The sequence below is a fragment of the Dendrobates tinctorius genome, unplaced genomic scaffold (assembly GCF_039654945.1).
Source record: "Dendrobates tinctorius isolate UK_male_01 unplaced genomic scaffold, ASM3965494v1 ptg000126l, whole genome shotgun sequence".
Taxonomy (NCBI): Eukaryota; Metazoa; Chordata; class Amphibia; order Anura; family Dendrobatidae; genus Dendrobates; species Dendrobates tinctorius.
In genome coordinates, this window is record NW_027361794.1 from 17,408,777 (window position 1) to 17,422,417 (window position 13,641).

A 13,641-nucleotide genomic window follows, 5' to 3' on the forward strand; every position below is an offset into this window, starting at 1 on the left:
CCCCCATTATTTGCATCCATCCAGGCGCCCCCCCCGTTATTTGCATACATCCAGCCCCCCCGTTATGTGCATACATCCAGGCCCCCCCATTATGTGCATCCATCCAGGCCCCCCCGTTATGTGCATCCATCCAGCCCCCCCCTGTTATTTGCATCCTTCCAGGCCCCCCATTATGTGCATACTTCCAGGCCCCGCCCTATTTGTGCATACCTCCAGCCCCCCGTTATGTGCATCCTTCCAGGCCCCCCCCTGTTATGTGCATCCTTCCAGGCCCCCCCCGTTATTTGCATCCATGCAGGCCCCCTCGTTATGTGCATCCTTCCAGGGCCCCCCCTTTTTTTGTGCATCCATCCAGGCCCCCCCCGTTATGTGCATCCTTCCAGCCCCCCCATTATGTGCATCCTTCCAGGCCCCCCCGTTATGTGCATCCTTCCAAGCCCCCCCTGTTATGTGCATCCTTCCAGGGCCCCCCCCCTTTATTTGCATCCATGCAGGCTCCCCCCGTTATGTGCATCCTTCCAGGCCCCCCCGTTATTTGCATCCATGCAGGCCCCCTCCCGTTATGTGCATCTGGGTCGCCCTCCCAGGGCTGTGGGTTACTCGATACCGGGCCGGTGTCGGCGGGATGTGTCACAGCAGCGGTGACCCGGTCCGTGGCCCTGGGCCCCCAATTAATAGGGGAAGTTGAATGGTGGAATGTAGTTAATGGAATAGTTCGTGACGCCACCTGTGGTGTTCGGCAAGTGAGAAGTTGAGCCGACGCTGTGTGCAGATCCTCTGGGGCTGGTGGTGTGTTGCAGCCAAGATGGTGAAGCTCCCCACAGGTGGAGCTGTAGCCCCTGGGCAGTGGGGATGTAGGGCTTAGAGGAGAGGGACAAGCGGTGTAGAAACTGGTACCCAGATGTAGCGGTGCTGGGTGTGTTGGCGCAAGAATCAATGGAGGACACCAGGCTTGTAGTTCCAAAGCTTTACTCACAGTCTGTAGTACACATACAGTTGCCCGCCTCCGTGCCGTGTCCTCCGGGTCAGGGACTCAATCAACCTCCAGGCCAGATGGAATGCTCCCTTCCAACGCTCCGCCAACATGTGCCTTTCTGAACGTCTCCTCTTATAGCGCCTTTAAGTGTGAAGTACTCCCAGTACTGAGTTACACTGGAGTGCCTCCTGACAGATGTTCCCAAGAACTCTACTTGTACGGCAGACAGCTGTAGCCTGCTTCGGGGACTCCTGACTCCGGAGTCCCGGCTCACTATCCAAGTTGCTGTTGTGACCCCAAGTCTTAGATGGGAGTAATGCATTTACAGCCCACTACTCCACCGGTGTCTGCTGTAGGACCATTAGTATTCATACAACCTCAGTGACAGGGCCCCGGCCTTGCGCTTAGAACTTCTAGGCAGGGTTTTCTCCTAACCCACGTCCTCTGTTCCCTTTTACTCATTCGTTCCATACTAGTCTCTCCTTCTTATGGAAGATCAGGTTTCAGTTCAATGTATTTCTTTCTTTCCTTTCCCATGCCAGCAGACCCACGTCACTGAGATCTGTTGCAGCACCTCCTTCCTCCATCACTCTCTCAGGGATCTTCTTTCCTCACTCCTCTCTGAGTGACTCCCTCTGACTGACTGACCTCAAATCCTAAACCTTCCCGCTCTTTTATGTATTCTAACTCCACCAGCCTCCCAGCACGTTTCGTGTTCCAAGCAGGGAGCCACCAAAGGTGCTCTGCTACACTCCAAGCAGGGAGCCGCAATGTGGCTTTGCTGAACTACCGTGTTGTGTGGGATGCAGGTGTTGGAGCGTGGTCAGAAGCCTCCAACTTACCGGGATGGTGGGGCACCACACCTCAGGAGGAGGTGCAGTACCTCTGTGGCGACTAAGCCTCAGGGGCGCCACACATCCTTCCAGGGCCCCCCCGTTATGTGCATCCTTCCAGGCACCCCCCTGTTATGTGCATCCTTCCAGGGCCCCCCCCCCGTTATTTGCATCCATGCAGGCCCCCCCGTTATGTGCATCCTTCCAGGCCCCCCCCTGTTATGTGCATCCTTCCAGGGCCCCCCCCGTTATTTGCATCCATGCAGGTTCCCCCTTATGTGCATCCTTCCAGGGCCCCCCCCTCCCGAGAGAGAGAGAGAGAGAGAAGAAAAAAAAAATCTTTCACTCTTACCTGCCTGCGCTCCCAGCGGTGGCACTGGCGTCCTCCTCCTCCTCTGCAGGTCGGCGGCCGGCGCGCTCATTGCAAAATGGCCGCCGACATAGCAGAGGCCAGCTGTGGATGTGTGCGCCCGTCGCATGAAACTGACGTCATACGCCGGGCGCACACATGCCACTATCAATCGGGACGCACGCCGCAGCAGTTCAGGTAATGAACGCTGCGTGCGCTCCTCCCTGCTCTTTTAAAGGGCCCGCACCCTTTTTTTTATTTTTTTCTCTTCTCCTCCTGGCTGGCTCATTCCCACAGCCAAGGGGAGGGCCGACCTGGGGATTTCCCGGTACCCCGCCAGGCCAGACAGAGCCTGCATGTATTGTTCTCCAATATTTCCTCTCCATTATTCCCATCCGTGTATTATCGTCTTGTGTCATTTTCCTTCTTTCTAATATTATTCTGTGTTCCACAACTGCAGGAGAGCATGGCGAAAGTAATGCCTATCATAAAGGAGAATCTTCTCCAGGCATAGGAGGCACAGTCAAGAGTCTATAACCAATCAGCAAGGCTGTGGCAGTTCCAGCCCGGGAACTCCATGCTAGTGCTTATCTGTACGGTGGAGAGCAAGTTCCTAGCTAAGTGGCAAGGCCCATACGAGGTGGTAGAAAAACTGGGTGAATTTAATTACAAGGTACACAGCTGGGTCGAAGGAAACTGCACCAAGTCTATCATGTGAGACCGAGAATCGCTGGACACCCCTTGCCTGAGAGCCACTCCCAAAGTCACAGTGGATGATGTCACTGTTGCGGAGAATCTAACACCTGCCCAGAGACAACAGCGTCGGGAGCTCTTGCAGCAGAACCATGACCTGTTCTCGGAGCATTTAGGGCATACTCAGGTGGTAGAGCATGACGTGTTGACAGAACCGCATGTCAGGGTGAACCTCAAGCCTTATAGAATTCCAGTAGCATGTCGGGAGGTAATTTCAAATGAGGTGAAAAGGATGCTAGATCTCGGGGTGATATAGGAGTCGAACAGTGGATAGTGGGGTCCAATCGTCCTTGTGCCAAAGCCTGACGGTGAGTGGCAGTTCTGTAAAGACTACCGCAAGCTAACTGAAGTCTAAAGATTTGATACACACCCAATGCCTTATGTGAACGAGCTCATTGAGAGACTTGGTCCCGCAAGGTACATTAAAACCCCAGACCTGACGAAGGGCTATTGTCAAATCCCCATGTCCCATAGTGTCAAAGAGAAGATGGCCTTCTCGACACCTGATGGGTGTTTTCAATACATCAGAATGCCCTTCAGTCTGCAGGGGGCCCCGGTAACCTTCCAGAGTGCGATGGATCGGATCCTGACTCCGCATAAGAAGTATGCCACAGCGTACCTCGATGACATTGTGGTCTTTAGCCTTGACTGGGCTAGTAATCTGCCAAAGGTACAGATGGTTCTGGATGCTTTAAGAAATGCGGGGTTCACCATAATTCCAAAAAAATATGCCAAGTACCTAGGCTATGTCGTCAGGAAGGGCGAAATTAAGCTACAAGTAAACAAGATCGAGGCCATTCAAGAGTGGCCGCAACCGCTTTCCAAGAAGCGAGTGAGGGCGTTTCTTGGAATTGTGGGGTACTATCGGCGATTTATTCTGAGTTTCACTATAATAGCCGCAACATTGATGGAACTTCTTACAGGCATCAAATCGACGATAGTTAAATGGACTGATGACACAGAGATGGCTGTTGCGAACACTTTAACATGGATTCTGAGTTTGGGCTCCCTCTGGTGGTTGCAGTGGGTAATATAGTTGGTCTAGCTGACAGAGGTCAGACACCTGAAGAAGATGATTGGAGGTCAGGTGTTACTGACTGGGAAGATTTAACTGAGCAATCTTCCCTCAACTGCTGGTGGTGATTTTGTTTCTTCCTGTGCACTTTGGAAGTCTGCTTGTCCCCTGCTTGGTCCTGCATCTTTCAGATAAATTATTTGTCCATTTTTGCTTTTCTCTGATTTCTGCTTTGCTGTTGTGTGTTCAGCATTGTTCCCTGCGGGGACCTGTGCTGGACCCCGTTCTATATGCCTCAGCTCATGTCAGTTTGTTCAGTGTTTCTGATCCCCTGGTATATCAGTGTCTTTTGCTTTGCTTCCAGTTAACACCAAAATTCTGATCTAGTGGGGTAGAGGTCGTGTGGCCTCAGTATTTTTGCTTATCAGATGTGTTGGATTTTTCTTAGGGTTTTTTGCGTGATTGCAGACAGTATTCTTTCCTGTCCTATTCTATCTAGACAGTTTGGGCTCCATCATTTGCTTACTCTATTTTCTGCCTGTGTTTGTGCGTCATCTTGTCTCACCTGCAATATATGTTTGGGGGCTATCTATTCCTTTGGGGTTCTACTCCGGGGCAGTTTAGAGTTTCCTTTTCTTTATTTAGGCTTAGTTAACTCTTTGGCTGTGCCGAGGCGTCTAGGGTATCGTAGGTATGTCCCACGACTAATTCTAGCTGTGTTGTCAGTTCAGGGGTCTGCAGTCCGCTTACTTACCAAGCTTTCTGGTGTTCTGGTTGCCTAGCCTATGCCCCGGCTATCCTCCTCGGTTGCCGAATCATAACAGAATCACCAGCCCACACTATAGATCCTAGGGAACTCTAAAGAAGGAGAGAATTGTAAAAAAAAAAAAAAAAAAAGTGTCAGAATTTTTTATATATTTTTTCCTCTTTTTCTCTGGGGGCCATAGGAGGATTTTTTCTGTAATGGAGACTAAGCAATTGTCCGATCGTGTTGAGCAGCTTGCTGCTGAAGTTCGGGGAATTTCTGCCTATCTTGCTCAATCGTCTGCTGTAGAACCTATTCCTGATTTATTTTCTGGGGATCGGTCTAAATTTTTGAACTTTAAGAATAATTGTAAACTGTTTTTTGCCTTGAACCCTAAGTCCTCGGGGACCTCGGTGCAGCAGGTTAAAATTGTCATCTCTCTGTTGCGCAGTGACCCTCAGGACTGGGCTTTTTCCCTGACACCTGGGGATCCTATTCTGGCTAATGTGGATGCAATTTTTCAGGCTCTGGGGTTGTTGTATGATGAACCTAATGTAATTGATCAAGCTGAGAAAACTTTACTGGCATTGAACCAGGGTCAGGAAACAGCAGAGTTATATTGTCAGAAATTCCAAAAGTGGGTAGTCCTTACTAAATGGAATGATGACGCTCTAGCGGCTCTTTTTCGGAAGGGTCTGGCAGAAACCGTAAAAGATATTATGGTGGGATTTCCTGTCCCCTCCAATCTTAATGACTCTATGTCATTAGCCATTCAAATTGATCGACGTTTACGTAAACGTAAAACTATGCGAGAGTGTGATAGAGTTTTGTCCAGGGCGCAACGTTAAGAACTTAGAAGGCGTAATGAGTTGTGCTTCTTTTGTGGGGACGCCTCTCATATTATTTCCGTCTTCCCTAAGCGAGAAAAACGTTTTGCTCACTCATTTGCTTTGTGCAGTGTACAGCCTAAATTCCTTTTGGCGGTTTATTTGATCTGCTCCTTGTCTTCATTTTCTGCTAAGGTTTTTGTTGATTCAGGAGCAGCCCTGAACCTGATGGATTTTGACTTTGCCAAACATTGTGGTTTTCCCATGGTACCCCTGCGGACTCCTATTCCTTTAACGGGGATCGATGCTACCCCTTTGGTTGAGAATAAACCCCAGTTTTGGACTCAGGTGATAATGCGGGTAGCTCCGGACCACCAAGAGAGTTGTACATTTTTGGTGTTGCATAATTTACATGACATTATTGTACTGGGTTTTCCTTGGTTGCAGACCCATAATCCTGTTCTGGATTGGAAATCTATGTCTGTGGTGAGTTGGGGTTGTCAATGAGTGCTTAGTGACACTACTGGTTTCTCCACCTCTCCCCAGTCTCATGATGTTCCTGACTATTTGGCTGATTTTTCTGATGTATTTAGTGAGAGTAAGTCTGCGTCTTTGCCTCCTCATAGGAGTTATGATTGCGCGATCGAGTTAGCGCCCGGTTGTAAATTTCCCAAGGGTCGGCCTTTCAACTTATCTATACCTGAACATGATGCTATGCTTATATCAAGGAGTCATTGGAGTAGGATCATATCAGACCGTCCTCTTCACCTTTAGGTGCCGGCTTTTTCTTTGTGGCCAAGAAAGATGGCTCATTAAGGCCATGTATTGATTATCGTCTCCTTAATAAAATCACTGTTAAATATCAGTATCCATTACCCCTGATTTCTGATTTATTCTCCAGAGTGAAAGGTGCTAGTTGGTTTACCAAGTTTGACCTTAGGGGGGCGTATAATCTTAATCGCATCAAGCACGGTGATGAATGGAAGACGGCGTTTAATACTCTTGAGGGGCATTTTGAGTACCTAGTGATGCCTTTTGGGCTCACTAATGCCCCTTCTGTCTTCCAATCTTTCATGAACGATATTTTCCGGGATTATGTAGACAAGTTTTTGATCGTTTATTTGGATGATATTTTGATTTTTTCCAATGATTGGGATTCTCATATGGAACATGTTCGGATTGTATTCCGGATTTTGAGAGAAAATGCTCTGTATGTTAACACTAGGACTACTGGACTCGTGACCCCGCCTAGAACTACTGAAAGGAGTCATTTTGACTCCTTGCTTGTTTTCGTTTATTTTTAGAGTTTCATTTGTGGTTATTTATTAATAATTATATTTTTTGTAATGTATTATTATTGTGAGATCCAACAGTAATGCTTTTGATTGTTTTTTTTCTGCTTTTCTTATTTTTCTACAGAAAATAACAATAATTATAATAGACGTTTTTCAAACATTTTTTTTTATTCAAGTGCACACATATAAACAACAACTGAAGAACAAAAAGCAGAGAAAATGTAGGTGGAGGAGCATAAAAATGAAAATATGGCGCAGAATTCACCTTCTAAACATTTGGTGTTTCGCATTTTAGGCATTGCCTTTGATTTATGGCAGTACATTGCCCACACAAAGACTTACCACAAGTCTTACAATTGCCGACAGATCTATTTTTCTTGCACTTTTCTTTGATCTGGCAAAATTTTGTTTGAACCATCACTTCTGAGCATGTAGAAACTTGGGACGTGGAACCCTTTTCCCTATCTGTGACATAAGGACCACTCAACTCTCTCACAAGCGTTTGCAAAAATGCTTTGCGTGACATTTTTTGGTGGGTAATCTCCTTGAATATTATCCATGCAATTATACCCGCAAAGTCTAAAGCATTTTCAAATGCATGAACAGGCCATCTCCTTGTGCATGTTCGTGTGGTATATTTTCGTGCCATCTGATCCACTACATCTACTCCATATTTTGTTTCATTGTAAAACTTTACCGTTTCTGGAGTTTTTTTAGCGGAATCAGACGCAACAACAACATCTGGATGGACGGAACTCAAAATGACAACATTTTTGTTGGGCTTTCCTTGATATACTGTAAGTGTAAAATTGTCTTCATTTCTAAACACTTTAGTGTTGTACAATTCCTCTTTCATGGATTTTATTTCTTTAGGCACTTCTCGCCTTATCTTGTTCAGTGTTCCCACGATGGTTGTTCCTTTGCTTTTTAGCTGTTTAGCTAATTTTACTGAAGTAAAATAATTATCGGTTGTAACATTGCGACCTTTTTTCAAAAACGGGTCCAATAACTTCATTACCACATGGTCAGCTAAACAGTCCTCAGCACGGCGTGTGTCATATTTTGCCTAGATAAGGGAAGCCATTTGCCAGATATTTGCTCTCCTTATCAACAGCTAGCCAATATTTGTGGCCATATTTATCTGGTTTGGAAGGCATGTACTGCGTGAATGGACACCTAGTTTTGCTTGGGAAAAGTTGCTCATCCACCGTTATGTATGGGCCAGGTTTGTAACACGCAATACAATTTTCAATAAACCTGTCCCACACAGTAGAAAATAGAGCAAACTTGTCCGTTTGCAGTCTCTCCGATCGAGTAGATTTCTCATCAAATCTGATAAGATAAGAGCCTAGAGTAAACAAGCTATTTTGTTCAGTATTACACAGTAATACAAGCAGGTAAAACACAAGGAAAATGTGAAAAGTTGACATGTAAATTGAACTACATCTATATGAACATCAGGGTAAATAAGACAGAGTGAAAAAATTATGCACAAAACTTTATAGCAACATTTAGTGACAAAAGGACCTCAAAATATAGTAGGGAGTCAAAATGACTCCCTTCAGTAGTTCTTGGTAAATTTTGAAAAAAACGCACAAATTTTTCACCAAAATTATTTATTCTCACAAAATCTTTTTTCACATCATATTTGAGGAAAAGTCACCGAGTTTCAAGCCGGAATTCTGAAAAATGTAGTCACAGAAGAGAAATAAAAAACGAAAGGAGTCAAAATGACTCCATCAGTAGTTCTAGATCAAAATGTCTCTTTGGCGTACAAAAAATTTTGTTTTTGGGATTCATTTTGTCCCCTTCCGCTATTGAAATGGACCCAGTTGAGGTCCAGGCCATTTATGATTGGGTTCAGCCCACTTCCTTGGAGGCTCTCCAGAAATGTTTGGGTTTTGCTAATTTTTACCGTAAATTCATAAGTAATTTTTCTGGTATTGTGAAACCACTGACGGATTTGACCAAAAAGGGCACTGATGTGGTGAATTGGTCTCCAGAAGCAGTTTTGGAGTTTCAGGAGCTTAAGCGGAGATTCACTTCTGCTCCTGTTCTATGGCAACCTGATGTTTCTCTCCCATTTCAGGTGGAGATAGATGCTTCTGAGATTGGTGCAGGAGCTGTTTTGTCTCAAAAAGATCTGGTAACCTCTAAGATGAACCCTTGTGCCTTCTTTTCTCGAAAATTTTCCCCATTCTGAACGTAATTATGATGTGGGGAATCGGGAATTGTTGGCTATGAAGTGGGCGTTTGAGGAGTGGAGACGTTGGTTGGAGGGAGCCAGACATCAAGTTGTGGTCCTCACCGACCACAAGAACTTGATCTGTCTTAAATCAGCCAAGCGATTGAATCCTAGACAGGCTAGGTGGGCCTTGTTTTTCACACGTTTTAATTTTGTGGTCTCCTTTCTTCAGGGCACTAAGAATATTAAGGCGGATGCCCTCTCTAGGAGTTTCTTTGCGGATTCATTTGATGTGACTGAGCCTACTACTATTCTAAATGAGGGTGTGGTTCTTTCCGCTATTTCACCCGATTTGAGACTTGCCTTGGAGGAATTTCAGGAGGACAAACCTGAACAATGCCCAATGGGGAAATTGTATGTCCCAGACCAATGGAGGAGAAGAATGATGTCTGAAATTCATTGCTCCGCGTTGGCTGGTCATCCGGGTATTTTTGGTACCAGAGATTTGGTGAGTCGGTCTTTTTGGTGGCCTGCCTTATCTCGTGGTGTCAGGAATTTTGTGCAGTCCTGTGGGACTTTTTCTCGGTTCAAGCCCTGTTCTTGTTCTAGTAGATTGTTAATGCCACTGCCGGTGCCCAGGAGGCCATGGACCCATATCTCAATGGATTTTATTTCCGACCTCCCTGTCTCTCAGAGAATGACTGTTATATGGGTGATCTGTGATAGATTCTCCAAGATGGTCCATCTTGTACCATTGCTGAAGTTGCCATCCTCTTCCGAGTTGGTGCCCTTGTTTTTACAACAGGTGGTTTGTTTGTTTGCATGGCATTCCTGAGAACATTGTGTCTGGAGTCCAGTTTGTTTCCAGATTTTGGAGAACTTTTTGTTCTAAACTGGGTATTCAGTTGTCCTTCTCCTCTGCGTTTCATCCTCAGACCAATGGGCAGACTGAGAGAGCAAACCAGACTTTGGAAATTCAAAATTTGAGATGTTTTGTTTCTGCTGAGCAAGATGACTGGGTCTCTTTTTGCCCTTGGCTGAATTTGCTCTAAATAATAGGGCTAGTTCTGCCACTTTGATGTCTCCTTTTTTCTGCAACTTTGGGTTTCACCCTCGGTTTTCTTCAGGACAGGTGGAGGCTTCGGCCTGTCCAGGTGTAGATTCTGTGGTAAAGAGAATGCAGCAGATTTGGGATCAAGTAGTGGATAAGTTGTCTCATTCTCAGGAGAAGGCCTAACGGTTTGCCAACCGGCATAGGACTATTGGTCCCCGGTTTAAAGTGGGTGACATGGTGTGGTTATCCTCAAAAAATATTCCTATGTAAGTTGCGTCTCCAAAATTCAAGCCAAGGTTCGGTTAGGGGCTGGCGGAACGCACCAAATAAAAAAGAAGGTATTTAGGTGCGTTCGCAGCCCGGGGTCCACCGTGCAGAGATGGTAGCTGCTGCTCAGTAATGGCGGACACTATATAGCGGTATAATAAGTGAACGCACGCGGGTTTGCGTCACCCGGTGTAAGCGAGGCGGACTCTGTTGCCTCACAGAGCCACACCGCAACTGAACATAAATGCTGAAGCCTGTTAAGATCACAGAGCTCGGCGAGGTGAGCGCTGGGGTAAAGTCACAGGACTCTGCCCCAAGACACAGGGTCGGAGTCCCTCTGTGAAGGGCTAAACTAAGATCAAAACTAAAGGCTCCATTTTTATGCTGGTCAATCCATCTTGTTGTCTGCGAGATAAATTCTGTAACTTAACTAGAGTAAAGTCCATGGCTGTAATAAAACCAGACTGCTCCAGTCTGAACAAGATATGAGATATGAGACCCGGGGGTGTATTATTGTGTATGACTCTGATGAATGTGCTATTGTGCTTCTTTCCATGCCACGTAGATACGGACATATATGTAGTTTCCGTTTTTTCTGTATTTTTATAGGTTAATTGCTGTATGCTAATACTCAGAGGCGTAGCTAGGGTTTTGCTTTAGGGGGGGCGAAACTTCTGAGTGGGCCCCTAACTAGGTAACTTTGATTACAACTCGGTGACGCACCTTAATAGTGGATGTAGAAGATGACTGCGCTGTTACTAAAAATAATCTCAATTTAAAGACCAACATGGATATTACATGGTCAGTGGTAAATACCAGTCCTACAAAACATACAAGTAATTACTGCACAGTTACAGATAGTGCCTTACCGCTGACGTTCTTTCTGATGGAATCGTCCACTTCTCACGTCTTTTCCATCTGGCCCAGAACAACATGACAACTTCTCCAGCCACGACTCTGCTACAGAGAATACAACAAAGACATGTTTCACTTCTCATATTCCAGCCCCATCACCATCTATCCTATCCCCAACCTGCACAAACTCCTCATCCTGCTGCTACCCCAATACTGAGCCGCTGCTGCCGTATGTGTCCCTATTACTCACCTGATACCCCAATACTGAGCCGCTGCTGCTGTATGTGTCCCTATTACTGCACCTGATACCCCAATACTGAGCCGCTGCTGCCATTTGTGTCCCTATTACTGCACCTGATACCCCAATACTGAGCCGCTGCTGCTGCCGTATGTGTCCCTATTACTGCACCTGATACCCCAATATTGAGCCTCTGCTGCCGTATTTGTCCCTATTACTGCACCTGATACCCCAATGCTGAGCCGCTGCTGCCATGTGTCCCTATTACTGCACCTGATACCCCAATGCTGAGCTGGTGCTGCCATGTGTCCCTATTACTGCACCTGATACCCCAATACTGAGCCGCTGCAGCTGTATGTGTCCCTATTACTGCACCTACTGTGTGGTTCTGTGTGACCTCTAAATTCTAAAGCATCCCTCTATAATATAGTAATGCTGGGTGCAATTGCCCTAAAAAACAGTGCCCACATATTGTCTCCTAGAATGTAATATTGCCCTCTGTGTGCCCCGTTTGACAGTGACTGTAACCTGAGTTCCCCTATAACAATAAGTGCCCACTTTACATTTATTAATGTCCTGAGTCCCCCCCTGTACAGCTCCCCTATACACAGTAATATGCCCCCTCACTGTATACATACTGACCCCTTAGTATCCCCCAATGATGGCTCCAACGCTGTATGATGGCCCCCTCAATAATCTCCACATTGTATGATGGCCCCCTAGATAGCCTCCATATAGTATAATACACCAGATAGTCCTCAATATAGTATAATGCAGCCCCCATAGGCAGACTCTACAGTATAATGCAGCCCCCCCATGGGCAGGCTCAATAGTATATTGCAGCCCCCCCTAATCAGACTGTAATGTAAGGCAGCACCCCCCCAACCCCCCTATAGGCAGCCTGTATTATAAGGCAGCACTCCCCCCATAGGCAGACTGTAGTATAAGGCACCCCCCATCCCCTATAGGCAGACTGTAGTATAAGGCAGCACCCCCCATTCGCTCCCTACACCTTGTACACAAACAGCTCCGCTCCGAACACCTTGTACACAAACGGCTCTGCTCCGTACACCTTGTACACAAACGGCTCCGCTCCGTACACCTTGTACACAAACGGCTCCGCTCACCCCATACATACGCGGCTCTGCTCCTCCGTACACCTCATACATGCATATCTCCGCTTCGTACACCTTCTACACACACGGCTCCGCTCTGTACACCTCATACACACACAGCTCTGCTACATCCACCTGGCTGTAAACCCCTCCCGACCCCACACATAAACTTCACCTTATCCAGCACCAATGCATGACAACCAGCACAGCAGAGTCCTGCAGCCAGCCACTGAAGTCCCTGATCATGTGACCCCCTGACTCCGCCCCTCGTGTGACCTCATCACAGGTCCTGTGCGCACAGATTAACTCAGGATGACATTGCTGGCTGTAAGCCCACTGCTGGCATCGGGGGGCCCCCCACTGCCTTCTCAGGGGCCCATAGCGGCGTGGTGGCAGAGGAGGGAGATCGATCGAAGACAGGTCTGATGTCCCGGCAAATGACTTGGAGAACCGGAACATGTGAACAGGCTTAAGGAGGGCCACGCGGAAAGTGTCAGCGATAGCTAAGTGTGGTGGAAGGGGTGTGGTGGAAGGGCCAGACGGTAGACCACAGGGTTGATCTGCTCAAGGACCTTGAAGGGGCCAATATAGTTAGCTGCGAACTTAGCGGACTCAACCCGCAGCCTGATGTTTCGGGCAGAAAGCCACACTAAGTCGCCAGGGGCAAAGGTCGGAGCAGGGCGCCGGTGTGCATCAGCGGAGATCCTCATTCTCTCCTTGGAGGCCCGGATAGCATCCTGAGTGCGATCCCAAATGTCACGTGCCTCCACTGCCCAGTCTGCCACCCTAGAGTCGGTAGATGACATGGGCAATGGGACGCACGGATGCTGGCCGTAATTTAGGAGGAATGGGGTCTGACCGGTGGAGTCGGCCATAGCGTTGTTCAAAGCGAACTCCGCCCATGGCAGCAAGGATGCCCAGTCATCCTGCCTGGCCGAGACAAAATGTCACAGATATGTGACCAGGGTCTGGTTGGCTCTCTCTACCAACCTGTTCGTCTCGGGATGATAGGCCGAGGAGAGATTTAGCTCAATGCTGAGCAGGGAACAGAACTCTCTCCAAAACCGAGACGCAAACTGAGGACCTCGGACGCTGACAATCTTATCCGGCATGAAAACGTACTTAATAAACAAA

At 47.2% G+C, this 13,641-nt stretch overlaps 1 long non-coding RNA gene across 1 annotated transcript; it reads right to left on the reverse strand.

Moving 5' to 3' along the window:
* Positions 1–4,171: 4,171 nt before the first annotated feature.
* Positions 4,172–12,758, reverse strand: LOC141047356 (uncharacterized). The gene is made up of 3 exons (XR_012219780.1): positions 12,683–12,758; positions 11,169–11,259; positions 4,172–4,784 (listed from the first exon to the last, which is right to left on the reverse strand). It is a non-coding gene; the product is annotated as an uncharacterized lncRNA (long non-coding RNA).
* Positions 12,759–13,641: the final 883 nt, after the last annotated feature.